The sequence below is a fragment of the Micromys minutus genome, assembly GCF_963924665.1.
Source record: "Micromys minutus genome assembly, chromosome: 1".
NCBI classification, from domain to species: Eukaryota; Metazoa; Chordata; class Mammalia; order Rodentia; family Muridae; genus Micromys; species Micromys minutus.
The window spans coordinates 80,330,610-80,358,281 of NC_137969.1; the positions used below are offsets into that span (position 1 = coordinate 80,330,610).

The following is a 27,672-nucleotide window of genomic DNA, read 5'->3' on the forward strand; positions in this document are numbered from 1 at the left end:
TTACGTGAAGGCAACGATTGACAAGTATTAGTCTGCTGGTCCTATGACACATACCCACGACCAACAGAATGACTCAGGCAGTTAAGATGCTTGGGGCCAAGCATCAGGCCCTGAGTTTGACTCCAGAACTCACATGGTAGAAGGAGAGAAAGCATTCAAGGATAACAACAAAAGTGTTCTTTCACCTTCACACTTGTGCTGTGGGGTGTGTGCACAAACTAAGTGCAGTAAAAATGAGAAAATGATACGTAATCAACTACTTTTAGTTAATCTGATTCACATTAAAATTAAATAACCTTTTATATTTATTATAATCTGTTGTTGTATTTGGTGAGAAATCTCAGTATTTATCCCAGTTTGGCTTTCAAACTTGTAGTCTCCAGTCTTTGCTTCCAAAATGCTGGGAATTTAGGTCTGTGCCACCATACCTAGATAAAATGATTTTCTTTTAAAAAGTTTTCAAATACAAGTTGGGAAGAGGAAGGACCAGAGGCAAGGGTAAAGGTAGAAAAGAGAAGATAATGGGATGGCAATATACAGGTTATAAAAATGCATGATAGTCACATATGATTGTAACTTTAAGTTTTTTCAAACCTTGGTTCTTAAACACTTCAGCCACCCTTGTAGCCCACTACCTACCAGAGGTAGTAGAAAAGAAAGGATACGGGAGAAGTGAACTTCTGTCTGTGTTGTCTGGAAATTAACAGTTTAGTTTACAGGTTAGCAGCGGCAGCTTGATCTTCTCACAAACACTTCACAGACACACCAGCATCCCAGTTCAGTAGAGTCATGATAGTAAACACAAATCAGCAGCAGTAGCACTGCCTAGCAGAGATGAGTCAACAGGAGGGACCAGCAGGAATGCCAGGAGAAGTTCTCAGCTGTGTCTTTCTCACAGAAGTCTCGAGACCCACAGCTAGCTGTATCAACAAGCCAAGTTCAGCTCCATCACTGAGTCTTTCTTATCACCCTCCAAGCATCACTTGTCCTCCACAGGTCTTGTCTCAGCACATGCGTCTGCTTCAGCTGACATCCCTCTGCCAATCAGCCCAAGTTCATAGAAGTAGCTAGAAACTGTAGTACACCACCAGAAGTTTTTTGGTGCTTTTCTATGGAGTCCCAACAAATGGAGCTCAACTCTGCAGTGTAAGGGTGACCAATATATGCCTGTCGTTAGAGAAGAATCCTCTATCACATGTCTTTTTGTGTGCTTGCTTTAGCAGAATATCCTTTCACCTTTGTCTGCTTCAGCCAAATGTTTCTTCATGAGTCTGCCTTAGCCTTTCACCTGTGTCCACTTAAGTTCCTTTATGTGTTTGCCGCACAAAACACCATCCAGTTGATTTTCCAAAGAACCCTTAAGTTTCCACTTCCTATGATTGTGTTGTAATGAAGCCTAGTATTTTGGTCGATGGATATATGCTAGTGAAAATTAAAAATCAATTTCCCCTGACTTTACAGACCATTATCTGATCAATTTATTATTGACTTATAACCAGAGACCAAAATAGTCTCAAACACTGATGTTCATCTTCTGGTCGCCTCTTAATTCTTAGTCTCATTAGACAGACGGGAGTCACCATCAGCAGTTACCATGCATCCCATTTCAGGGACAAGAGTTGTTTCTATGTGGCAGCTGCTTAGGGAGCCATAGCCACACAACTGTTAAGTCACCCTGCTCTTTTGAGTTACTCAGAAAAGTATAACTTTTTCTGTTTCTTTTTCTAGAACCTGGGCATGCTTCCCCTGACACTGTGGGCTTTCTCACTTTTTTTCTCTGAAGTACCCCTCCACCCCTTCCGAGATGTGGCTGCTTGTCTGCCATGTGGCTGCTTGCTGAACATGCTGGATTGTAACTTCAAAGGCAGGGCTTCTCTCTTTTCTCCATAGTCAAGATACAGCTTGCCTGTTCTTTTTTTTACTTCTTGTTTTTTTTTCTCTTAAATTTTAATAAAACTGTTTTTGAGCTTCACAACCTTTTTTTTGTATTCAAATGGAGAACATACAGAAAACATTAAAAAAGAGCTGTTTATAAAAGTGACAGCCATGCACTACTTAGCTGTACAGCCAGAGTTTACACACTTGTCTCTGAAGTGTGCAGTGTGTGTACCCTTTGCTGGAAGTGTTTTTTTTTTTTTTAAATGATGCCTTAGTTTTTACATTGTTGACTCATTTAGATAGTCTTCATTTCAATCACATAAGGTAGAGTAGATATGGTCGTATTGTTCTATGGGTGGGGCATTTAAAATTGGTAGAGAATTTTTTAGGACCTAGTGTTTTATTTAAGTGACAACATTTTTGAGTTTGGTAGATTGAAATCTGATTTACATGCCAGCAGAATGTGAAATACATCTTTGAGGCAGAGTGAGATTGGAGAGGCAAGTTGGTAGCACTTGGTGGAGAGTCTGGAAGAAACCTGGACTGTGTGGGCTCCTATCAAAGCCTTCTCAAAGCTTTGAGCTAGGTCCTCCATCAGCAAAGACTAGTTTTGAGTTAGAGTGATCTAGCTGGAAGCAAGATATGTAAAATACACTTAATTGAAGAGCCTATGTTATATAAATGTAACTTGAGTAGATAAAAGCCTAACGTGGTATACTAGCTTTGAAATAAACAAAGACGTGAGTTTAGGGCATTAATTGACATGAAAAGATGACAGTCATACCTGGCTCTACTAGCCATATTCAAAGGCTCAGCTAGGTTACGTTGTCCTCAGAGGGCAGATGTATGTATCAATTTCATTAAGTTTTCAGAAATTTGTATTTTACTATATTTTGATTCTAAGTTTCTATAAGAAAAAACATTTTTATTATGTTTACATTTTAGTAGAAATAAACATTTTAAATCATGGTGCAAGTTCATGAATACTTTGGAATATTTTAGTTTGTATTATATTTGACTCAGACATAGGTAAGTGCTAAGTCACTTAAATCCTAAATGTGTTGAGACAAATTAAGGATTTTTTTTGGGGGGGTGGGGGGGCTTTTGACCTTCTCTTCAAATTACCAGACATGTTTTTTGTTTGTTTGTTTAAACAAAACTGATTTAGCCAGTGGGAGTTTGAGTGTGATTAAATCCTGTATCAGCTGAACTCATCATGCATTCAATTTCATACTTGTGCTTTTTAGTTTTAAAATTTTAAAATAAAAATAGCAATGATAAATTATGGAATGCAAGTTGTTAAGGTCCAACCTTACTCTATTTTAAGGCATACTTTGTATGTCTACTTATATAAACTACTTTCTGATACAGATTATTAGGAAAATAGAAAATAATGTGATTCTAAGACTGGAGAGATTGATCAGCAGTTGAGAGAGCTCATTGCTTTTCCAGAGGACCTGAGTTTGAAAGACCTCCGAAGGGAGACCCTCACTCAAATCTCAGGAGAGGCGCGCACCCAGCAAGGCACCGAGACCAGACTTGCTGCAATCGCATGAGGAAGTTTATTGAAAGTGAAAGAGTGAGATCTCAGGCCAGCATGCTGGGGTCGAGACTCATACACCACGCAGGGGTAGAGGAGTTCGACCCCGGCCTGAACTTGTAACAGGCTTATAAAGGCAAAAATTACAAAGGAGGGGGAGGACAGGCGGAATGAGGAAATTCAAAGGGGAAGAATCATACTTTTTTTTTATCAGTACACCCCCAGGCACACCTAGGGTGTTGGGACATTCCACAGAGGTCATCCGGACCTTCTGTGGTATTTTGGGAACTCAAATCTCAAGAAAGTGGGATTTCCTGGGTGGGATTTCCTGGGAGCGGCAGAGGAAATCCCTAGGGCAAGGAATCAGTGTCCTTTGACAACCTTTTACTCTTCATTCCCCCGTTTTTCTTTTTGTAAAAAGCTCTAATCTTAGAGCAATCCCTCAGCTTCTTGTAATATCTGGTATTGTTGTCTTAGGACCATTACCTGTACAGCACTCACCCTTTCTTTTATAAAAGTCACCAGTCTATTGAGGATGCATGGCCCAAAGGTTAGGATTAGCATTAAAATGAGTAAAGGCCCCACTAAAGCAGAGACTAGGGTAGAGAACCAGGGTGACCGGTTAAACCAATTTTCATACCATCCTTGGTATGTTTCTCTTTCTTTTTTTCTCTAAGCTTTGCCATAGAATCTCTTATGACACCAGAATGATCTACGTAAAAGCAACATTCTTCTTTTAGGGCAGCACAGAGCCCTCCTTCCTTTAGAAAAAGCAGATCTAATCCCCTCCTGTTCTGTAGCACTACCTCTGATAATGAAGTCAATGACTCTTCTAGTTTGGTTATGGACTGTTCTAATGCTCCCAGGTCCGCGTCCATAGCTGCTCTGAGTTCATTATAGTAGTAAGGTTGTTGGATGAGGGCAGCTGCCCCTGTTCCAATTCCTGCTGCCACTCCAAGTCCTAACAAGACAGCTAAGGTCAAAGTAGCGGCGGTTTAAAACAACAAATGCACTATCAAGCAGATTGAACAGGCGGTCCTCAGTTCTCATAGGGAGATAGGAGGGTGTGGTCAAAAGGGGATACGAGTCCTCCTTTGGTGACAGAGTGAGACAAGGAGGTCTCTCAGGCCTGGGTGCAGGGTTATCAAGCACTGAATTGGGGCCTACGGGTCATGTGGGCGGACTCTCTATCTTTATCTTAATAACAAAAACAAATCTAGGGTCCCCTCTGCCAGTATAGACTCTCCATCCCCAACGGTTTCCTCTTACCCACTGACGATCTTGTTTTCCCTATGGGGTGAAGCTGATATTTAGAGGGTTACAATAACTGTCTTTGCACGGTCCCTGAGGGCTGCCGGAGCTTTCAGAGGCACACCCAGTCCTATAAGCCAGGTATTTGGATGGATCTCTTTCCCCTTTCTCTGGCTCCCTGGCCTACGACCCTTTTTAACTATAATTAGATCCCAAGCGGAGGAAGGGTTCCAGTAGGCTTCTCCCGTGGTCTCACATCCCCATTTACTACAAAAATAGTCTGAGGCCCCTCTCTTCATTTCCCTGGTGTGTCCCTGTCCGGGGCAGACATAGAAGTCTGCTGCCTGAAGGTTGGCTCGGAAAAACTGTCCTGAACACCCCAATGTGCTCCCTATGCCATGAGGGACACACTGTTCTTCTGGGGGTGGCTTCTCTAAATTGGTATAACTGGAAAGATCCCAGGCCATAGAGCCGGCTGCTAACTTACAGATATAGGGTGCAAGATCAGGCCACCAGGTCCAAGGGGGGTGCACTGCGGTTGTTGACCACACGACGTCGCCCTCTTCATTAAGCACTTCCCAGGTTAATTTTTGAGGGGCATGGGGGTTATTACCCAAGGTTGGGGCTACGACGAAGGCGCAGCTTAAGAGGATTGTCACCAGCTGCCACTGTCCAGTTGTCTTCATGGTTATCTCTGCCTTGACTGGGTGTCCTCTTTACATGGGAGGCATGGACCCAAGCAGCAATTCTGTCGACCTTAACTGCTGAGGGGGTAGTTAACAGCACCAGGTAGGGTCCCTTCCACCGGGGCTCAAGCATGCCAGCGCGATGTCGTCTGACCAGGACTGAGTCTCCGACCTGGAACCCGTGGGGCACCGCGGTGGTTCCTGGAGCGTAGGCTTCTTTGATTCGACTCCAGATCTGTGTAATAACTTCTAAGGCCTTTAAGTGGGCAAATAGAACAGAGGAGGAGGAGGAGTTAGTGCTAGGATCCAATATCCCGCACGACTCCGTTAAGGGGGGCGGTCCCCCATGTAGGATTTCATAAGGGGTAAGGCCGAAACGCCCCGGCGAGTTTCGGACTCTAAGAAGCGCAAAGGGGAGGAGGGTCACCCAGTCTTTACCGCCGGTCTCAATAGCTAATTTAGTAAGGGTCTCTTTTAGAGTTCTATTCATTCTTTCTACCTGTCCTGAGCTCTGGGGTCTGTAAGCACAATGTAATTTCCAATTAGTCCCCAATAAACAAGCTAATATCTAACTTACCTGGGCAACACAGATGGCCCATTTTCTGATCCAATTACCTTAGGGGTGCCAAACCTAGGGAAGATCTCTTCTGGAATCTTCTTAGCTATGACCGCTGCTGCCATTTCTCTCTTTGTGGGGAGGCTTTTACCCACCCAGAAAATGTATCTATAAAGACTAATAGATACTTATATATCTATATCTTTTTGGCTCAGTTCTGTAAAATCCACTTCTCAGTAAACCTCAGGTCTATCTTCTCTCCTCCCAGCCTTCTACATACATTTGCTTTCTAACATGGCACACAGTTATCTAGTCAAATCTGGCACAAAAGAATTTGACCTCAAGACAGTCTTTACAAGTTTGTCTACCTCTAGATGAGTCCATTGATGCATTTTCTTCAAGTCCAGTGCTGTACACCAGGTCCTGGATAGGGCAATGAGCTCAACAGGTTATAGGGGTTAAGTACTGTGAGGTGGAGTTCTGCCACCAATTTGTTTACCTCTCAGAGATCTTGAACTGTCCAGCAGTCGTTGGTTCCATATTTCCGCACCAGTAGGAGAGGCACACCTCAGGATGATGGACACATACGAAGTTGTTGGAGTAACCGAATGATGAGTGTCTTGATCCCGTCTCATGCCTCCTTTGATATGGGGTACTAACGCACCACTAGCCTGGACTTTCAGCTCCATATGGGCAGGGGCTGGTTCTTAGCCTCTCTCATTCCTGCAGTCTCCGCCCAGGCCTGTGGATATGCCTGCAGCCACCAGTCCGTCTGATCTGAGGCAGGCTGTTTAGAGTTGGTACTTGTCCTCCAACTGGATGGTTAGAACCTGCACAGGCTCCCCTTCTGGACCTCTAACCTGTGGTCCATCAGAGTGGAAGTGAATCTGTGCCCTATCTTAGTCAGGAGGTCTCTCCCCAACAGGGTGCAGTGACAGTCTGGCATTACAATGAATAAGTGGGATACCCGGCCCACTCCGAGATCCACAGATCTTCGGGTAGTCCATAAATATTTAAAACTTTGGAGCCACATGTCCGGGGCTTCTGTTGCTGGTGTCCCCTTTTTTTCTTGTTGGGGCAATTTTTTGTCTCAGTGGCCTTCTTCTTTATAGTAAGCACATTGACCTTTGCCAAGAGGCTCCCTCCTAGTGCCAGACTTGATTCCTAACTCCCTGGCCCTTCACTACTGTGGCCAAAATCCTACAAATTCCTTTTTTGTCTACTACCCTCCGGTCCTCTCTTTCCTCTGCCTTCTGCTTCTCTCTTTCTCGCTTCTCTTCCTCACTCTCCTCCTTATGAAACACTTTCTCTGATTCCTTCACCAAATCCTGCAAGGTATAGTTTTGGAACCCTTCTAGCCATTGTAACTTTCTCTTAATATCTGATGCTGACTGCTGTATAAAGGCCATAGCCACCTCTGCCTGCTGACCCTCAGAGGTTGGGTCAAGGTATAACCCCTGTAAGCTTCCATTAAGCGTTCAAGAAACACAGACAGCGGTTCAACAGGTCCCTGAAGAACCTCTCTTACCTTAGCCAAATTTGTGGGTCGCCTTGCGGCTCCCTTGAGACCTGCCACTAGAGCCCGGCGGTGGACCATGAGACACTCCTTACCTTCTGCAGAGTTGTAATCCTAGTCAGGGCGAATCAAGGGAAAAGCTGCATCTATAAGATTAGGGAGATTGGTGGGGGTCCCATCTGTGCCTGGAACATTTTTTCTAGCTTCCAGGAGGATCCTCTCCCTCTCTTCCGTAGTAAAGAGGACCTGCAAAAGCTGCTGGCAGTTGTCCCAAGTGGGCTGATGAGAAAACATCAGGGACTCAAGGAGTCCCGTCAGGCCCGAGGGGTCCTCTGAAAAAGAGGGGTGGTTAGTTTTCCAGTTATACATATCGGCTGATGAAAACAGCCAATACTGTAGCGGGACTAGTTCTCCCGGAGCTGGGGCGGGTCCATAAGCCTGTAATGGTAGGGCAATAGCAGAGCCAAGCCCCGTGCCATTTCCCCCTGGGCTTCGAACCCGGGGGCTTCGGGTCCCGGCCGCTGGTCCTGTTTCAGAGGCCGTCTGGGAGTCAGTGGGAGTCGGCGCCTGTGGGGGACTTGCATGAGAAGCCGGTTGAGGGTATGGGGGTGGAGGGTTGTCAAGGAGAAGAAAACCATCATCAATTTCAGGATAGACCTGCGTGGGGGCCGATGGAGCAGGTGCCAGCTTGTTCGAGGCCACGGCCACCGTTGCCGTTTCTGCCCCCGCTGTCCAGGGTCTCACCCAGGATGTCGGGTTTTGGACCAGGTCCTCCCACATGATGATGTATGGAACCTGATCGGGGTGTCCCCCTGAAGCCTGAAAAACAATTCGCTTAACAGCGGAGATAAGAGATAGATTAAAAGTTCCCTCTGAAGGCCATCCTACGCCAAAACTCGGCCATTCGGAGGAGCAGAAAGTTTGCCACGGTCCTTTCCTGACTTCAACAGAAAGATTATGGGCCCTTGTCTTAACGTCCGTCCAATGGTTCAAAGTCAGTGTTAGTGGGGTTGTCACAGTCTGGCCCATTTCTAGTTCTGACACACACACACAAAACACTCACAGATACTACAAAACAGAGAGACAAAGTCAGTCGCCGACCTCAAGTCGACCTGAAATCCCGAAAAGAGCCAGATGGCCCAAAATTGGCCCTCTGACACAGATCGTCAAGGAGAAAAACTGATCTCCCGACTTTTCCCGTGGGGGTCCACCAGGCGTCCCTGGTCCTCCCCCTGTCCTCCTGGGACGTCTCCCAGGGCGAGCAAACGGTGGACCCTGGACACGTCTATCCCCGTCCACTCTGCTCCTCCCTTGGAAGAGCAGACTCGGTTAGAGCGTTTGCGAATACCGAACTGCGATCGCACCAGACCTCTGAACAAATCACAAAAACAGAATCACAATCTGGACAATCCACAAACACAGAATCACAATCTGGACAATCCACAAACACAGAGTCACAACAGGACAACAAGGAAAGAAAGGAAAGAAAATCCTTACCTCCAAGTAGGTCTAGGGCCCCTGGGTGGTCACGCAAATCCAGGACGAGCCCCCAAATGAAAGACCTCCGAAGGGAGACCCTCACTCAAATCTCAGGAGAGGCGCGCACCCAGCAAGGCACCGAGACCAGACTTGCTGCAATCGCATGAGGAAGTTTATTGAAAGTGAAAGAGTGAGATCTCAGGCCAGCATGCTGGGGTCGAGACTCATACACCACGCAGGGGTAGAGGAGTTCGACCCCGGCCTGAACTTGTAACAGGCTTATAAAGGCAAAAATTACAAAGGAGGGGGAGGACAGGCGGAATGAGGAAATTCAAAGGGGAAGAATCATACTTTTTTTTTTTATCAGTACACCCCCAGGCACACCTAGGGTGTTGGGACATTCCACAGAGGTCATCCGGACCTTCTGTGGTATTTTGGGAACTCAAATCTCAAGAAAGTGGGATTTCCTGGGTGGGATTTCCTGGGAGCGGCAGAGGAAATCCCTAGGGCAAGGAATCAGTGTCCTTTGACAACCTTTTACTCTTCAAGTTCAGTTCCCAGCATTTGTGGTGGCTCACAACCATCTGTAAGTCTAGCTCCAGGGGATTAGTTACCTTCTGGCTTTCTCAGGCACTGTGCTCACATGTACCTCTTGCCCCCAAATCAATAATTAAATTGGTAAGATAACATGATTCCTTTAGGTGTTATCAAACAGATTTAGAGTTACTTGTCTGTCCTCCCTCAACCCCTGTCTCTTCCCTGTTCTCCCCTTCTCCCCTCTCCTCCTGCCCCACACTACTTGTTTATGGTTGGCTTTAATCCTGTTGAATAATTTCTTTCATGAGCCTATAGCTTGCAATATACTGCCTTCATGTTTTTCATTTAATATTTAATTTAAAAATTATTTATGCATATTTTTGTCTGTGTGTAAGTCTGCACATCATGTGTATGACTGATGCTTAGAAAGAGCAGAAGAGGGCATTGGATCCCCTGGAATTTATTGAGCCAACATGTGGGTACTGGCAACCCAACCCATGTCCTATGGAAGAGCAGCCATTGTTTATAGCTGTTGAGCTATTCTCCAGTCTTTTCAAAAATCTTTTAAAATATAAATGCACTGCATGAAGTTTAATGTAATAGTAAAATTATGAATATAATTGACCTTTATATTGTATATATATATATATTTAGAAAATAATTTAAGAAGCAATTTTTTAAGTTTGTCTGTCTGTATGTATATGTGTATAGGCTACATTGTATATGTTGTGGTGAGCCTTTGTAGAATTCTCCCCTTGTACTGTGGGGTTGAAATTCATCAGCTTTGTGTTGCAATCATTTTTACATGTTGATACATATTGCCAGCCCAAAATTAATTTAAAATGTCCTTGTTTTATTAATTTATGATTATTTGATTTTTTCTTAGTGTTTGCCTCCATTTTGTTTTTTGCTAATTGGTGTAAATTTTATGTTCTATAATTTTCATATAGTTGCACATGTATGTATGGTATGTGCATATGATGTTTGTGCACATTTTAAAAGTGAGACCAAAATCAAATTTGTCTTAGACATTACATATTATATAATACATGCATTACATTATCAGTATCTTCAATATCTATTATAGGACATGATAGAGATAAGATTAATGAACCTATGAGATAGAAGAGGGAAGTCAAATTTAATTTTTGATATGCACATTTCTATATGTGTCAGTAGAGTTGGACCTTCAGGTTTGGACAGAGAAAGTGACTGCATACTCACATTTCTTATATCTTTATAAGAACATCCTATATAGACTCTTTATTATAAATTCTTGAATAGCAACATCATTGGGAATAATAATGTGGTAGGGAGAAGATTTCTGTGGATTGACTCCTAGAGAAAGCACTATGGGTAACTATCTACTGCTGGGAGAAGAAGAATTAGCAATTTCTAGGGCCTGCTATTAGTTTTACAGTGCAGGATGTTCAACTTTGAAACCATACATACACAAACATTAAAAATACATCGAACAGATTTTATTCATATATATTTGTGCATATATATACACACACATATGTATGTATATATAACAGCTATAATAAAAGAAAAAGACTATTTCCTTGAGAGGGAGTAGAAGAGGTCAAGGGATACTAACTAGGAGGACTTCAGGAGAGAAGGATCAAGTTATATAATTCTATTTAAATTAAAAACATAAAAAAGAATCATCATGATGGAAACAATAAAAATTACCATTCTTTTTTGCTATTACAAAAATATAAATATTTTTCAAAAATAGCCTTTTGTGTATAATATCCAGGGGCCTATGTGGCTTTTGATAGGCAATACCACATTTATCTTCTAAAAGACTGAAAACTCTTGCCTCTCCCAGAAAGAAATATATATAAGCACCTTTTCTCTCATACCATAATAGTAGATTTTATCAATCCTTTTCACTTTTAGTGCATTGGTTTATAATATATAGAATATCTTTTTGCATATAATATATTTATTTGATGTACATTGGTGTTTTGCTTGCATGAATGTCTAGTTGCAGACAGTTTTGAGCTGCCATCTGGTTGCTGGGAATTGAACCCGGGTTCTCTGGAAGAGGAGTCAGTGCTCTCAACCACTGACATCTCTCCAGCATCTCATTTCATTTGTTTCCTTACTGCTAGTGAGGTCAATATATTTTTTGAGTTACTAAATTTCATAGGTATCCTTTGTAAGTGTTAAGTCTCTTAGACCTGATCTGTCAGAAATGCAGTATTGGACTGTACCTATAGTTGGTTTGTTTTATAGATCTACATTTAGTCTACTTCAAAGGAAGCCAGGCAAGGGAAGTGGTGAGAAACCAGTCCTGTCTTCTCTTAAACCCACTTCATGGTTGTTTCTCTGATAAGGACACTGTACTGGTTTCTCTCTCAGGGTAGATAGATCAAAACTCTTAGGAAGCCTAGAGATAATCCATCCTTTCAGAGGGCAAGGGACTATTGTTTTCCTTCAGAAAGCCTTCTGCCAGGTCTTTTTGCTGTGTGTGTTTGTCTTGCTGGCTCTGTGACCATTGCTCACAAAGGCCTGCTTTATGCTTTGTCAGCACCAGCCTTACTTCATGTGGTGTAATAAGTTAAAATGCATTTATGCTTGGCAGACAGATCTTGTATTTATTATATTTTTGAAATTATATTTTAATTACAACATTTCTCCCTACATTTTTTTCCTTCAAACTCCTTCAAATCCTTGGGTTTTTTTTCATTAATAGTTATTGCATTTGTATATGTATAGGCCTATACATACATGTACATAATATACTTACATATATATTCATAATATAACCTAACAGGGAGTTTTTAATCATATATCACCTGTAACTGTTCTGGAGAATGACCATGTAGTTTGTCAGCATTGCTATCTGGGTCATCTGGTGACTAAGTACATGTTGAACTTGCAGCTTACTTCTGTGGTTCCTGCATCCTTCTTTCTTTGATGCTAAAGGCAGTAATATCATTGAGTACCTCTTCATGCTTGAAATTAATTTCTGTCTCTATTTATAAGCAGCAGTAAGTCTAAGGTTCTGCAGAGCCTAGTTCTTCAGTGATCTCGTGTCTAGGAGTACTTGCATGGACACCTTACACTCTCTTGCTGCTGGTCTAGTGATTAGGATTCAGAGTCAAAATCAACATGGTTTAGCCCTTGAATTACCCCTATAATTCATCAATATTAAAATCCTATATGTCAAATCTATATTTGTATTAAACACATTATTTTTTATGTAACTTAATAGATAATAGTAAGCTTTGCTTAAACTGCATTATTCAACAGGAATTTTTAAATTAATTTATTATATTCCCAATGTATTTATTGTGATTTATCGAATTTAGATTAAATGTCAGAAAAATCGATAGTTCTACATTGTTAGATGACTTCCCATCCAGCATGTTGTCACTTCTTACTGTGTAGGTTTTAGCACATGTCCTATAGAATGTTGTGTCATTTTTCATAAGTATTATATATTTCTGAACTAAATTGTACCTATGAACCTAAGTAGTAAGCATAAAAATAAACTTTTTAAAAATTAAAGAAAAAAAAAGATTCAGAGTCATATTTGGTGGTAATGACATTGACCATCTACTGATTGCCTTTTCTTGCAGCAGAATCCCTTTAACATCTTATGGGTCCTCTTGCCACTGTGGAAAAAGATTAACATATTCACAAAGCAGTTAATTGTACTTTTTAGTTATTAATAATGATGACAAATATGTTTTTGAAATACTAATTTGCTTCTCATAGTACCATGAGGTTGCATTTTTTTAAACGACTTTATTTTACAAAACAAAGATAAATGTACAGATTTTAAACATTTTTTGCTTAAAATTATACATTTTTGTCAGTACTGTTTTTTCAGATATTAAAATAATTTTTACATAAAACTATGTGAATATATTTTTTAGTCAGTACTTGATTTTTTCAAGGGCTTGATAGTATGCATTGAAAACCTAATAGTTACCATGAGCATAAAGTACATGCAAAACAAAACACAACATGGAAATAGTCAAAGTCTTCTTGTTTTGTAAATATATATATATATATATATATATATATATATATATATATATTGTTTTCTTTATTTCTTGGACTTCATACAGTCTGTGAGTTGTTTCTGGGGCAGTGCGAGCCTCTGGGGTTAGCATCCCACTATCTGTGACTGCATATTATGTCTGTTCTTTTGTGACTGGGTTATCTCACTCAGAATGATATTCTCTAGATGTAGCCATTTTCTTAAGAATTTGGTCAAGTCATTGTTTCTGGTGGCTAAGTAGTATTCCATTGTGTAAATGTACCACAATTTTTGTATCCATTCATCTTCTGAAGGACATCTGGGTTCTTTCCAGCTTCTGGCTATTATAAATAGAGCTGCTATGAACATTGTGGTGCATATATCTTTGTTGTGTACTAAGGTGTCTCTGGGGTATATGCCCAGAAGTGGAATAGCTGGGTCTTCAGGTAGTATTATGTCCAATTTTCTGAGGTATCGCCAGACTGATTTCCAGAGTGGTTGTATTAGTTTGCAACCCCATCAACAGTGGAGAACTGTTCCTCTTTCTCCGCAACCTTGCCAGCATCTGTTGTCATCTGAGTTTTGGATCTTGGCCAATCTGACTAGTGTGAGGTGGAATCTCAGGGTTGTTTTGATTTGCATTTCCCTGATGGCTAAGGATGTCAAGCACTTCCTCAGATATTTTTCAGCCATTTGATATTCCTCAACTGAGAACGTTTTGTTTAGCTCTGTACCCCATTTTTTAATAGGGTTATTTGATTCTCTGGTGTCTAGCTTTTTGAGTTCTTTGTATACCTTAGAAATTAGGCCTCTATCTGATGTGGAGTTGGTAAAGATCTTTTCCAATTCTGTTGGTTGCCTTTTTGTTTTCTTGACAATGTCCTTAGCCTTACAGAAACTTTGCAATCTCATTAAGTCTCATTTGTTAATCTTTGACCTTAGAGCTTGAGCCATTGGTGTTTTGTTCAGAAAATTTCCTCCTGTGCCTATATGTTCTAAAGTTTTCCCTACTTTCTTATCTAATAGTTTCAGTGTATCTGGTTTAATGTGGAGATTTTTGATCCACTTACACTTGAGCTTTGTACAAGGAGATAAGAAAGGGTCTATTTTCATTCTTCTGCATGCTGAGTGCCAGTTGGACCAGCACCATTTGTTTCATAGACTGTCCTTTTTCCATTGAATGTTTATGGCTCCTTTGTCAAATATAAGGTGACCATATACATGAGGGCTCATTTCTGGATCTTCTATTCTATTCCATTGATCCACATGCCTATTTCTGTACCAGTACCATGTAGTTTTCAGCACAATTGCCTTGTAATATAGCTTGAGGTCAGGAATAGTGATTCCCAGAGATGTTTTCTTGTTGTTGAGGATGGATTTTGCTGAAATTGCATATTGATCTTTCCAATTCCATGAAGAACTGTGTTGGAATTTTGATGGGGATTGCGTTGAATCTGTAGATTGCTTTTGGTAGGATGGCCATTTTTAAAATGTTGATCTTTCCAATCCATGAGCAAGGGAGATCTTTCTATTTTCTGAGATCCTCCTCAATTTCCTTCTTTAGAGGTTTGAAGTTCTTGTCGTACAGGTCCTTCACTTGCTTAGTTAGAGTCACACCAAGGTATTTCATAGTTTTTGTGACTATTGTGAAGGGTACCGTTTCCCTAATTTCTTTCTCCACATGTTTGTCCTTTGAGTATAGGAAGGCTACTGATTTGTTTGAGTTAATTTTGTATCCAGCCACTTTGCTGAACTTGTTTATCAGCTGTAGGAGTTCTCTGGTGGAATTTTTGGGGTCACTCAAGTACACTATCATGTCATCTGCAAAGAGTGATATTTTCATCTCTTCCTTTCCGATTTGTATCCCCTTGGTCTCCTTTTGCTGTCTAATTGCTCCAGCCAGGACTTCCAGTACTATGTTGAATAGGTAGGGGGAGAGTGGGCAGCCTTGTCGAGTCCCTGATTTTAGTGGGATTGCTTCAAGTTTCCCACAGTTAAGTTTGATGATGGCTGTTGGTTTGCTGTACATTGCTTTTATTATGTTTAAGTATGGACCTTGGGTTCCTGTTCTTTCCAGGACTTTTAACATGAAGGGGTGTTGAATTTTGTCAAATCTTTCTCAGCATCTAGTGAGATGACCATGTGCTTTTGTTCTTTGATTTTGTTTATATGGTGGATTACATTGATGGATTTCCTTATATTAAACCATCCCTGCATCCCAGGGATGAAGCCTACTTGGTCATGATGAATGATCATTTTGATGTGTTCTTGGATTCGGTTTACAAGGATTTTGTTGAGTATTTTTGCATCAATGTTCATAAGTGAGATTGGTCTGAAGTTCTCTTTCCTTGTAGTGTCTTTGTGTGGTTTAGGTACTAGGGTTATTGTAGGCTCAAAAAATGAGTTAGGCAGTATTCCATCTGATTCTATCTCATGGAAATAGTTTGAGAGTATTGGTGTTATATCCGCAATAAATGTCTGATAAAATTCTGCACTGAACCCGTCTGGACCTGGGCTTTTTTTGGTTGGGAGGCTTTTGATGACTTCTATTTCTTTAGGTGTTATAGGGTTATTTAGATGGTTTACTTGGTCCTGGTTTAACTTTAGGATCTTGTATCTGTCTAGGATTTCCTCCATTTCCTCCAGATTTTCTAATTTTGTGGAGTATAAGTTTTTGTAGTAGGATCTGATGATTTCTTGAATTTCCTCAGTTTCTGTTTTTATGTCTCCACTTTCCTTTCTGATTTTGTTAATTTGTATACTGTCTCTTTGCCCTCTAGTTAGTCTGGCTAGGGGCTTATCAATCTTGTTGATTTTCTCAAAGAACCAGCTCTTGGTTTTGTTGATTTTTTTCAATGGTTCTTTTTGATTCTATTTGGTCTATTTCTGCCCTAATTTTGATATTTCTTGCCGTCTATTCTTCTTGGGTGTATCTGCTTCCTTTTGTTCTAGGGCTTTTAGCTGTGCTGTCAGGTTGCTGATGTAAGCTCTCTCCAGTTTCTTTTTGGAAGCACTTAGGGCTATGAGTTTTCTTCTCAGTACTGCTTTCATTGCATCCCATAAGTTTGGGTATGTTGTGTTTTCGTTTTCTTTGAATTCTAGAAAATCCTTAATTTCTTTCTTTATTTCTTCTTTGACCCTGCTATCATTTAACAGAGCGTTGTTTAGTTTCCATGTGTATGTGGGCTTTTTGTTGTCTTTGTTGTTGTTAAAGAACAGCTGTAGACCATGGTGATCTGAGAGGATGCATGGGAGTATTTCAATCTTCTTATGTCGATTGAGGCTCGTTCTGTGTCCAATTATGTGGTCAATTTTCGAGAAGGTGTCATGGGGTGATGAGAAGAAGGTGTATTCTTTTACTCTAGGATGATATGTTCTGTAGATATCTATTAATTCTAGTTGGCTCAAAGTCTCTGCTAGTTTTGCAGTGTCCTTGTTCAGTTTCTGTTTCCATGATCTGTCCATTGGTGAGAGTGGGGTATTAAAGTCTCCCACTATGATTGTGTGTGATGTGAAATGTATTTTTTGAGCTTTAGTAGGGTTTCTTTTATGAATGTGGGTGATTTTTTATTTGGAGCATATATGTTAAGGATTGAGAGTTCCTCCTGACAGATTTCTCCGGTAATGAGTAAAAAGTGTCCTTCCTTATCTTTTTTTGATAACTTTTGGTTGGAAATTTACTTTATTCAATATTAGAATAGCCACTCCAGCTTGCTTCTTGGGGCTGTTTGCTTGGAAGTTTTTTTCCCACCCTTTTACTCTGAGATAGTGTCTGTCTTTGTCTCTGAGATGAGTTTCCTGTATGCAGCAAAAGGCTGGATTTTGTTTATGTATCCAGTTTGATAGCCTATGTCTCTTTATTGGGGAGTTAGTCCATTTATGTTACTAGATATCAAGGAATAGTTGTTTCTGTTTCCTGCCATTATTGCTTTTGTGGGTTGAGTTGTGTCTGTGTCTTTTTTTCTTTTAGTTTTCTTGTTTAGGAGTTTTCTTGTTTTTACTAGGCTGTATTTCCCCTCATTGTATTGAGTTTTCCACCTATAATTCGTTGTAGTGCTGGGTTTGTGGTCAGATATTGTGTAAATTTTGATTTGTCTTGAAATATCTTCATTTCTCCATCTATGATGATTGATAGTTTTGCTGGGTATAGCAGCTGGTCTGGCCCTTGTGCTCTCTTAGGGCGTGCATGATGTCTGTCCAGGCTCTTCTAGCTTTCATAGTCTCTGTTGAGAAATCGGGTGTAATTCTGATTGGCCTGCCTTTATATGTTACCTGACCTTTTTCCCTTACTGCTTTTAGTATTCTTTCTTTGCTCTGGGCACTTGGTGTTTTTACTATTATGTGTCGGGAGGTATTTCTTTTCTGGTCCAACCTATTTGCAGTTCTGAAGGCTTCTTTTATGCTCGTGGTCATCTCATTCTTGAGGGTAGGGAAGTTTTCTTCTATGATTTTGTTGGAGATATTTACTATGCCTCTTAGTTGATACTCTTCTCCCTCTTCTATTCCTATTATCCTTAGGTTCGGTCTTCTCATTGTGTCTTCGATTTCCTGGACAATTTGGTTTAGGAGCTTTTTGGTTTTTGCATCTTCTCTGGCTGTTTGTCTATACAATGTTGTCTCTGCCTCCGAGATTCTCTCTTCCATCTCTTGTAATCTATTGGAAATGCTTGCTTTTGTGACTCCTGATTTCTTTTTTAGGTGTTCTACCTCTAGGGTTATCTCTTTTAGTATTTTCTTTATTGTGTCAATTTCCGTTTTAAATTCCCTCTTCCATTCCTTCATCTCTTTGGTTGTGTTTTCCACTAGTTCTTTGAGTTCTTTGAGTGTTTTTCTTGTTTCCTCTTTAAAAGCTTCTGAATCTTTTTGCTTTTCCTCCCGTTCTTGTTTAAGTATCTCTCTCAGCATCTTGAGGTATGATTTCAGGTCTGCGTCTTCTTTTTCTGGAGTGTTTGGCATTCCGATGTTTGCTGTTATGGTAGAGCTGGGTTCTGGTGTTGCCAGGTTGTCTTGGTTTCCTTGGGATATACTCTTTTGCTTTCCTCTTGCCATTCTGTTGTCAGTTATATGTTCTCGCTTTTTCCTTGTATTTGGTCTGTGTCCCTGGATTTCCACTGGTCCAGGTGGCAGATGGGCCGAGCCGTGTTCTATGCCTCAGAGTCGCCGGGTGGGAACAGAAGTTCCAAAGTTCTATTCTTGGTCCCTGGATCAGGCAGGTCGGAGTGTGCGCTTTGCGTGCGCACTCCGCAGAGATCTCTCTGCTCCCTGGCTGCCTAGGTCTCCTACTCACCAGTTTTTAAGCCTTTACGAGCTGCTGGTCCGGGTGGCAGATGGGCCGGGCTCTGTTCTGTGTCCTCCATGACTACTTTACAATGATGACCTGTGAAGGCCATCTGGAGCCAGATTGAGGGTTTGTAATGCAGTCTCACTGTACCTGCTGTATCCTCTGGACTTAGGGCAGTTCCTTCAGTTACTCTGTTTGTGGCACTCTCAGATGGAAGGGGAAGGCACCTGAGCTGCTAGGGGCTGAGTGTTTTTCTCTCAACATAAGGTGCTGGTGATACTTCCTCAGAGACCTCTATCTAAAGCTCCTCATCCTCTATTTTTCTAGGCAGTCTTTCCTTACACATGGAGACAGGGTTAACCTCCCACCTTTGGTTTAGTCATTTTTAAAAAACGTATTAGGTTAATGATTTTTAAAATAACGTGTTATAAATACGGCCTTTGTTTATTCATCTCTCTCAGTCTGGAGTGTGAGTCCCTAAGGGGCAGATGGTATTTTATTCCTTTTTGAGTCACATTGCTGAGTTGTGGTGTTAAGTAAATGTTTGCTTAATGACTACAAATATTTTTGAAAGTTAGATTTAGGAAACAACAACATCTTTTTGGCTTTGCTGATCTGTTAATAGTATGTACTGCAGTAATAAGTAGGTGTTCATAAAGGAGTTAATGTAGCAGGTTACAGACTGCTGTATGGGAGATGCCTGATTGTGAAAGTCTCCTTTGACTGGGTTCAGAGAATCTAGATTTTGAGAGGATTTTCATTATTTTATAAGTGCTAAGGGTATTTCTCTGAATTTGAAATGTTTGAGCTAACAGTATGGTTTATACCAAACACCTTCTTTGGAATGTTGATATGTGTTGAGCAGAGATATTCTTCTGACCAACCCCAATAGAAACCGTGGGGGCTGGAGAGATGGCTCATCAGTTAGGAGGCTTGCTGTTCTTTTGCTCTTGGTTGTGAGTACCAAGAGGGGTAGTGGACATGGAGTTTCACCCCTACCTGCCAAGAGGTAGCTAGTTGCACTTGATAACCTGGTGGCAAAGGGAAAAATCAGTTTGTGGACTTTATAAGTTCTGTTCTTAGTACTTTATAAGTTACAGTACTTAGAACTTTATAAGTTCTGTTCTTAGTACTCAGACCAAGCATCTCACAACTACCTCCATCTCTATGGGATCTGACATTCTCTTCTGACTTCTTTAAGCACCCTCATATATAAGCAGATAAACACACATACAAATGCAAAAATAAGTACTAAAATCAGTCTTTAAAATATTATAGAGCTGGATTTATCATGAAGTTTACTAGTAGACAACACACTGTACATGTAAGTGATTCATTGGTGGATAATTATGTTCTGTGTGTCTGTGTTGTGGACTTTTAGATGCACATGTGAGTTTTTTTTTTTTAAACTTTCCCCCTATAACCTACTTCTTAAACCTAGTCCTGTGGTGGTTTTGCTTTGTATCCTTCACTGTAGTAAATCTTAGCTGTGTGGTTGACTGTTCACAGTCCTGTAAGTCCTTGCAGAAAGTCTCTCAACTCTGGGATGATCTGGAATCTCCTGATACAAATAATTCTGCTTTTTCAGTGGGAGCATGATGATAGGATGAAAAATACCAAGAACGAATGTTCCATTCAGACAATTAAAATCAGTTCATTGGTGGTGTGTCTCAGTATCTATTTTAGCCTGGGTGTTCATCAAAAAGTTTCTCAGGAGGTGGCTTTTAAATTGAGATCTGAGTGACAGGAGGAAGTCATGCATAGAGGGTGAGAGAACATTTCAGGAGAGAACAGTGCAGAGGCTCAAAGGCAAAACTGCATGATGTGTTTAAAGATGATAGAGTGTGATGGGTGACTTAAGAGTAGGGGCTGCCTAGTGAGTGAATGATGTTCACCAGCATGGGAACATTCTGTAGACCTCAGCAAGGGGCAATGTTTTTGTTGACTTGTCTTTCCAAACTCTGAGAGTTTTAAGCTAGGAACAGCACAGATTTAAATACCACTCTAACTGCAGGTTTGGAGGATAATTTAACTGAGTTAGGGATGTGATGTGTAGCTTATGAAAATTGGAGGAAATTGAGGAAATACTAATATGGGAAGGAAATTTAGTTTTGTTTTTATTTAGGAGTTTCCAAATAGAAATATAAAGAAGGCAGTTGGTATAAATTGGTATAGCTAAAAATGCTGATCTTTTAAATTTAATCCATCAGACATTATTCAGAACTTACTAGTTGTTAAGTATTTTTATGGAGTGAAGAATTCTGTGAGGACTTGAAGACAGTCCCTTAGATAGGGACCTTGTCTACAGAGGAAGGCAGGCAGATTTGCACCATTGCTTAGTGAACTAAGTATTGTTTTATGTGATTTCGAGCATACTTAGCTGATCCACTTAAATGGTACTTTTCTCCTCAAATCTTTCTATTTCTGATCCAGTTTTTCCAGCTCAAACTTTGGTATCTTATATTTTCTTTCTTTCTTTGATTTTTATTCATGAGTATTTTATTTATATCATTTCCAATCTCACTCTTCCCCCTGCATGTTCCTCCATGTCCCTCTTATACTTTCAAATTCATAAACTCTACTTAAATTATTGTAACACACACATGCACACATACAATGGATAATTACTTAGTTTGCTGAGTCTGTTTAGTGTTGTTTATATATGTATATGTTTAGGGCTGACCGCTTAGGAATCACATAATCTGTCAAGGGTTAGGGCTTATCACCAGAGAAAATTGATTCTCTCTTTCTGAGAAACTATTAATTGTCTCTACCTCTTCATGCAGAGGTAGAGGTTGTGAGATTTTTTTCCCTATCCACGTGGCCAACTATTATCATTGTGAAGTTCTTGTTTAAGTAGCTATTTTGTTGAGATTTTATGGGTGTAGCTTCCCTGGCAGATATAGCAAACTACCTGTGGATGCCATAGTCCTCTGGCAATTACAGTTTTTCTGCCTTTATTACATGATGCTCACGGAGCCTTAGATATCTGGGTTGTGTTGTAGAGATCATTTGGGATTGGACACTTCATTGTTAGTTTTCTGTAATGTTTCTGTTTGCTACAAGAAACTTCTTTAGTGAGAGGTAAGAACTACTTTCACTGTAGGTATAAGGATAAGTATTTAGAATGCAGTTAGGAATTATATTGGGTTAGATAAGTGACAGTAATAAATTCTCATCTATGGTCTGTGATCTTACTAGGAATGTGTAGTTGGCTAGATTTATGATAACAGACATAAGTTATTTCCTATTAAGTGTGCCTTAAGTTCAAGTAAACACAGTTACTCTAAAGGTATGTGACTATTGTACCCTTGTGCTTTTCTTGCTATGCTGGTCATTGCTGTGGTATCCTTTTTACCTTGGCAGTGTGCATAGCATCTTCAAGAGAGTCACTTCTCAGAGAGGAGAGTTCCTTGTCAGTTCCAGCTCAATCACTCCCTACTTCCTTGGCTGAAATGTATGATTTGTTCAGTATTAGGTTCTTAAACTTCAAGTTCTGGGAGGTAACCAAGCAGCAATAACATACATTAATTTGGGTGACTCTTTAATTCTACCCACCAGCAGCTTGAAGGGCGTGCCCTTTGCCTGGCATAAGTGTTTCTGTTGGATTGTCTGTACCTCTTGTTGGAATCATTATTATCCTAAATGATGTAATTTCATTTAAATTATATATGTACATATATATATATATATATACTTATATGTATTATATATAAGTAAACAAAGGGCAGTATGTTTCTCTGTGGCCTTTTTAAATCTCCTTACTGTTTTTTATTCTTCCTATTCCTCAGTTAAATCCTCCCCATTTGGCTCAAGTCTTAAATTTTACTCACATAATCAGTTTTCTGTTTTGCTAAGAATAAAAAAGAATCTGTGGCTACAGGTGTCCCGTGTCCTCACTCCAAAGCTTGGAGTTTTCACTCTTTGGGAGCCACACCAGTGTAGAGCCCTGCACCTGGGCTCTTTCTCTAGCACTAGGTCCCCGCACCAATCTCTTCCAGATGTCTCTCTTTTAGTCTGGAACAGAGTTGCAGGCCACCATGCTGGAACTGATCGCCCCGGCTGCTTCTCTACCGGCTGAGAACTTAGCTCATATTGTCCACAGCCCAGTAAAATCATGACTCAACAATCTATAGTTTATCAAACTGATTTATATGTTAAATTCCCAAAACACAATATATCCACACAATAAGCTTGCAACCATTGACAATGATGTAAACCACCCAACTAGATAAAACAAATTGACCCATAAAAACCCTTAAAATATTCATATCCACCCATTGCCAATTAAGATCACCTGGATCTAGAACTTCCTACTTCAGCTCCATCTTGAATCTCCTCTTGCTCCTTTTCCTCCTCTTTCCTTTTTAGACTTTTCCCCCATCTACCCTTCCTTCTCATCTAATGATAGACTAGACCCTTGTTGTTGTATGACATCATCCTACAGTTTTCTACTACTTTCATAGTTGTAGTGTTAATTGAACTCTTTGAATATTAATGTTTTCATTATAATAGGTATTTTATATTAAAGAATGCTCTAGTCTGTTTCTGTTGCCTAGCATTGTGTTCAGCACACCCAGCAATCTCTGTATAAGTAAAGCCCATTTCCTCCAGACTTTACAGTCCTCTCCCTATCTCATAGAAACATTAGCAGATATTTGTATTAGTTCTTTAAGAATTTTATAGAAAATATTTGGATCATATCCACTCTTACTTTCTCTCTTACTTTTCTCAGATCCACCCTCACCTCTCTAACCCCCAATGTCATGTGCTTTTCTTTTTTAATTTCAGTAAGCTATAGAGTCCCAGTCTGTGCTTTCAGTATAATTCTTGGTGTGTGCCATCCACTAGAGTGGAGTAGATCTGTCGGGTCATACCATTAAAGAAAACTAACCTTCTCTCCCACGTAAGCCATAAACTGTAGCTCCCCAGTGAGAAGAAGGCTTGTGAACCCCCTTCCTCATCCATGCTTGAATGTTGACTACTTTGATCCTGTGCATGTCATGTGTAGGTAACCACAACTGCTCTGAGTTTATGGGTACAGTCATCTGGCCATGTCCAGAGGATTCTGTTTCATTTCAGTTTTTTTCGTCTGGTTCTTAAAATCTTTTTACTTCTTTCATGATGGTCCCCAAGCACTGGGAGTGGTGTGACATAGAGACACCATTCATGACTGAACATTCCATTACAGTTACTCTATGTGAAATATCTGTGTTAACCACTGCACAATGGAATCTATGATGAGTATGAGATGTGCACTAATCCATAGGTAGAAAGCTATGAATTTGGAGATCAATATGATACTTTGTCCATTTGTCAGAAAATAATAGGTTCACACCTTGTGAGTGTGCGCTCCCCAACTGTAGTTTCTTGACCAGATTTACAGTATGAAGACTATGTCTCTGCCATTAGAGGTGATCTTAAATACAAACAGAAATAGGTTGGCTACCCACATAATGTGTGGCAGTATTGCACAGTGGGTATATCTTGCCACACTGTCATTTCTGCAGTTCCCAAGGTTGAGATCTGAGGAAGACTTAGTGATACCCCTACCTCTCCACCTTCACCCCAGCCAGCAGCCTGCTCAATACTATGGGAACATTTATACATACATCTCTGTCTTTCTTTTTGATTACTTTTCCTTTCCTTGTATATATACATACAGATGATGTAGACAATTACCTTGTCATTATCATTTTAATTATCTAATTTGGTCAGTAACTCAATATAATTTATGTTTAATGGTATATATTTTGGAACAGAATTGTATAAAAATATGAATGTAGATTCTAGCCTGATCTCTTTATACCCTTGATGGCCTGCCTTAACTTAAAAGGTACTACTTTTCTCACTGCTTTGAGCATGTTTATTCTTACAGAGTTCCATGATTTATTGAAGATTGTGATCTCTATTTTAGAAAACTTAAGCATCTTATCCTGTAGATGCTGGCTGTTAAATTTGAACTGCTGCTTTCTGCTTTGACATGATCTTGCTTCTTAGTACCTCCAGCTTCTTTTTCTCTAATTAATTGGTACATTAAAGAAGTCTTTCCTTGAATGATATGTCTTAAAATAATCTTTTCTTATAGCTATTTATATATTTTTTCCTGTTAATCTTCCAGGAGTGCCCTTCCTTTATCCTTCAACTTATTGTGAAAAATAAGCATAAATAATAAGTTCAGATAGATACTTTTAATTTTAAAAATTTCTTAAAATTTACATGCTAGGTTTATGATTAAGGAGAATTTGCTTTATATTTGTAATTGTCCTTCAGGCAAGGTCTGTTGACAGCTGTGGTTCTGAGTATCAGTGGCAGTTTTCACCAATTAATAATGCATTTGTTGTTAATCACTTTTGCCTAGAGACTATAGAGATTATTAATTAGAAACTTGTAATTAAATTTGGAATTAAAATGACCATAATTTGGTTGGGAAGAAATTATTCAGACTTTGGTTTCTTATGCTTTGAACATATTATTTCTAATAAGTCACCTTGCTTTTGATGGTGAGGAATGTTATAATAGTTTGAAAATTGAGGAAGTCTTTTCATGTTGGCGTTAATGATTTTTCAAAGTATGTTAGTTTTCATGTAGATCACATATATTTTTGGTTTGTTATTTATGACGTTAGTCATACATAATCAGCTTTAGTTTTGGGTTGTGCTAATAATAACAATATTATGTTAAAATTATCAAAAATAAATAACTTTGCTAATGGGTCAGAGAGGTGGCTTGTTTAGGTATTTGCTGCACAGCTTGCTCATCTGAGTTCAGCCCCTAGATCCCATGGTAGGAGGAAAGAACCTACTCCCACAAGTTGTCTTCTGCCCTATTCGCAGCATAAATAGTAGTGTGTATCCAACTATCCAACTATCGATAATAATAAATGAAAACAATGAAAGCTATCTTTGATTTTATTCTAGATTGACAGGCATCATCATTACATTTTTAGATTTGTATACCTATATATGATTTATAAGCTTTTGGCTACTTTCTAATTATGTAGTTAGGAAAATTTATATATATATATATATATATATATATATATATATATATATATATGCAATATATATTTAATAGTTATGTATTATATTTCTGTGAGAATTTATGTACACAAGTAAGATTAAAAGAAAGATCTTTGAAAATGTACAGTTGTCATATTACCATTATGTTTTATTTTATGCCATTTCTTTATTTTATAAGTTAATTTGTAAGTTTATATTATTTGGTTAATAAAAGATCTATACACCAAGAACTTGGGTGGCAGAAGCAGGATGGTTATTAATTCAAAGATTATGGGCTATGTCATGAGAGACCTCAATTTAAGGCAAAGGAAAGAGAAAGGTAGTATTTTATACTCCTTTTATCCAAATATAATTTATTTTCAATTAAAAATCATATATGTATACTGGTATTATATATATATTTATATGTATAATATAATTATATATTTGTATATATGTTCTTTTTATAATATCTAGTTCTGAAGGCTTCCTGTCATGAGTAGGAAATTCCTTGCAGCCATGAGTACTTCCGTCCTTCCTGTCTTCCTTCCTGTCTTCCTTCCTGTCTTCCTTCCTGTCTTCCTTCCTGTCTTCCTTCCTGTCTTCCTTCCTGTCTTCCTTCCTTCCTTCCTTCCTTCCTTCCTTCCTTCCTTCCTTCCTTCCTTCCTTCCTTCCTTCCTTTCTTCCTTCCTCATTCTCTAAAGGAGGGTGTGGCCATAGTTAGAAGAGGACTCTATTAGCTCAGTTGAAGAATCATACTATTTACTGTGTTTGATCTAAAATTTTAACTTGATCTATTATTTCTTCTCTTGGTACTGCACAAGTGGCTCCTGCACTTGCATGAACAATAAAGTGTAAAGCAGCTTGGGATGCTTCTCCAGTTACTTTGAAGTGATAGGCAGAAAACTAGAGATTCAGTTGCAACAATCATGAAAATGTCAGCTAATACTCCAGTACTGTGGTGTAGCAGGCTCTGTGTTTAGTCTTTGTAAATATTTTCTCTAAATTTTTTTGTGATTGAGACATTGTTTCCATTTTAATTATCCTTAAATTTGAGAAAATAGTCTTCTGGCTGAATGGATCTGAAGTACACCAACTTCTGCTCTTTTGAAGTAGACAGGCACACTGCAAAGAAACTGAAATGTGTTTACAGAAAGGTGTCAAGTTAAGCATGCTGTATCCTACTCCTTAAATTCAACATGTCCTCTCAGGAAACTCTAATTCTGTAGAGGACTTTGAGACTATTTTCAAATTTACTTAATCTTGTCTTAAAAATCTTTGTAGGACCATTAAGCCACACATATAGTATAAATCCTGCTGCTTGAGAATAAAACCACCACAACTGCCACAATTTAAAGCCAAATTTGAAGCTAGCTTTAATCGAATACTGAATACTGGCCAGGTGATGGACTCTGATTGGTATGGGGGCTTAAAAAGACAAAACAGCCCAATCATATTTGGGGGTCCAATTGGGGTAAGCATATATCCTGATGGACTTCCTGCCTGTGCACTTTCTGCTTACATTCAGTCAGGGCAAGTGTACATCTTGATATGTTTCCTGTCCACCTACTCCTCTGCCCATATGTGATAAAGCACATCCAGTACAGATCAGTTAAATCACCATAGGACAAACAGAAACTTAACTGGAAACAGAACCCTTAAATTGTAAGGTATATTTTTGCTGTTTTGGTCTCATATTACCTTGAGTTGTATCCTGAGTCAAATCTGAGTGATGGGTACTTGTTTAAATTGGGATCTAATAACCATCAGCTTAACTGTACCCAGATAGAAATTACCATCTAATTAAGGCATTAACGATGCAAGAGCCAACAGTCATTAGCAAAATCGGAAGGAGTTACTATCTAGGAGGAACCTAGAAATAGAAACTAGTCATTTATTTTATCTCAGGTTACCGGTTTGCATTGTTTATTGAGTACAGCCAGATTA

At 39.5% G+C, this 27,672-nt stretch overlaps 1 protein-coding gene across 2 annotated transcripts in view; it reads left to right on the forward strand.

The window, feature by feature from the left end:
* The window catches only part of RABGAP1L (RAB GTPase activating protein 1 like), a gene marked incomplete at its 5' end in the record, with an annotated part of 560,236 nt that overhangs the window by 132,315 nt on the left and 400,249 nt on the right, over positions 1–27,672 (forward strand). The gene's annotated exons all lie outside the window — the stretch shown is intronic.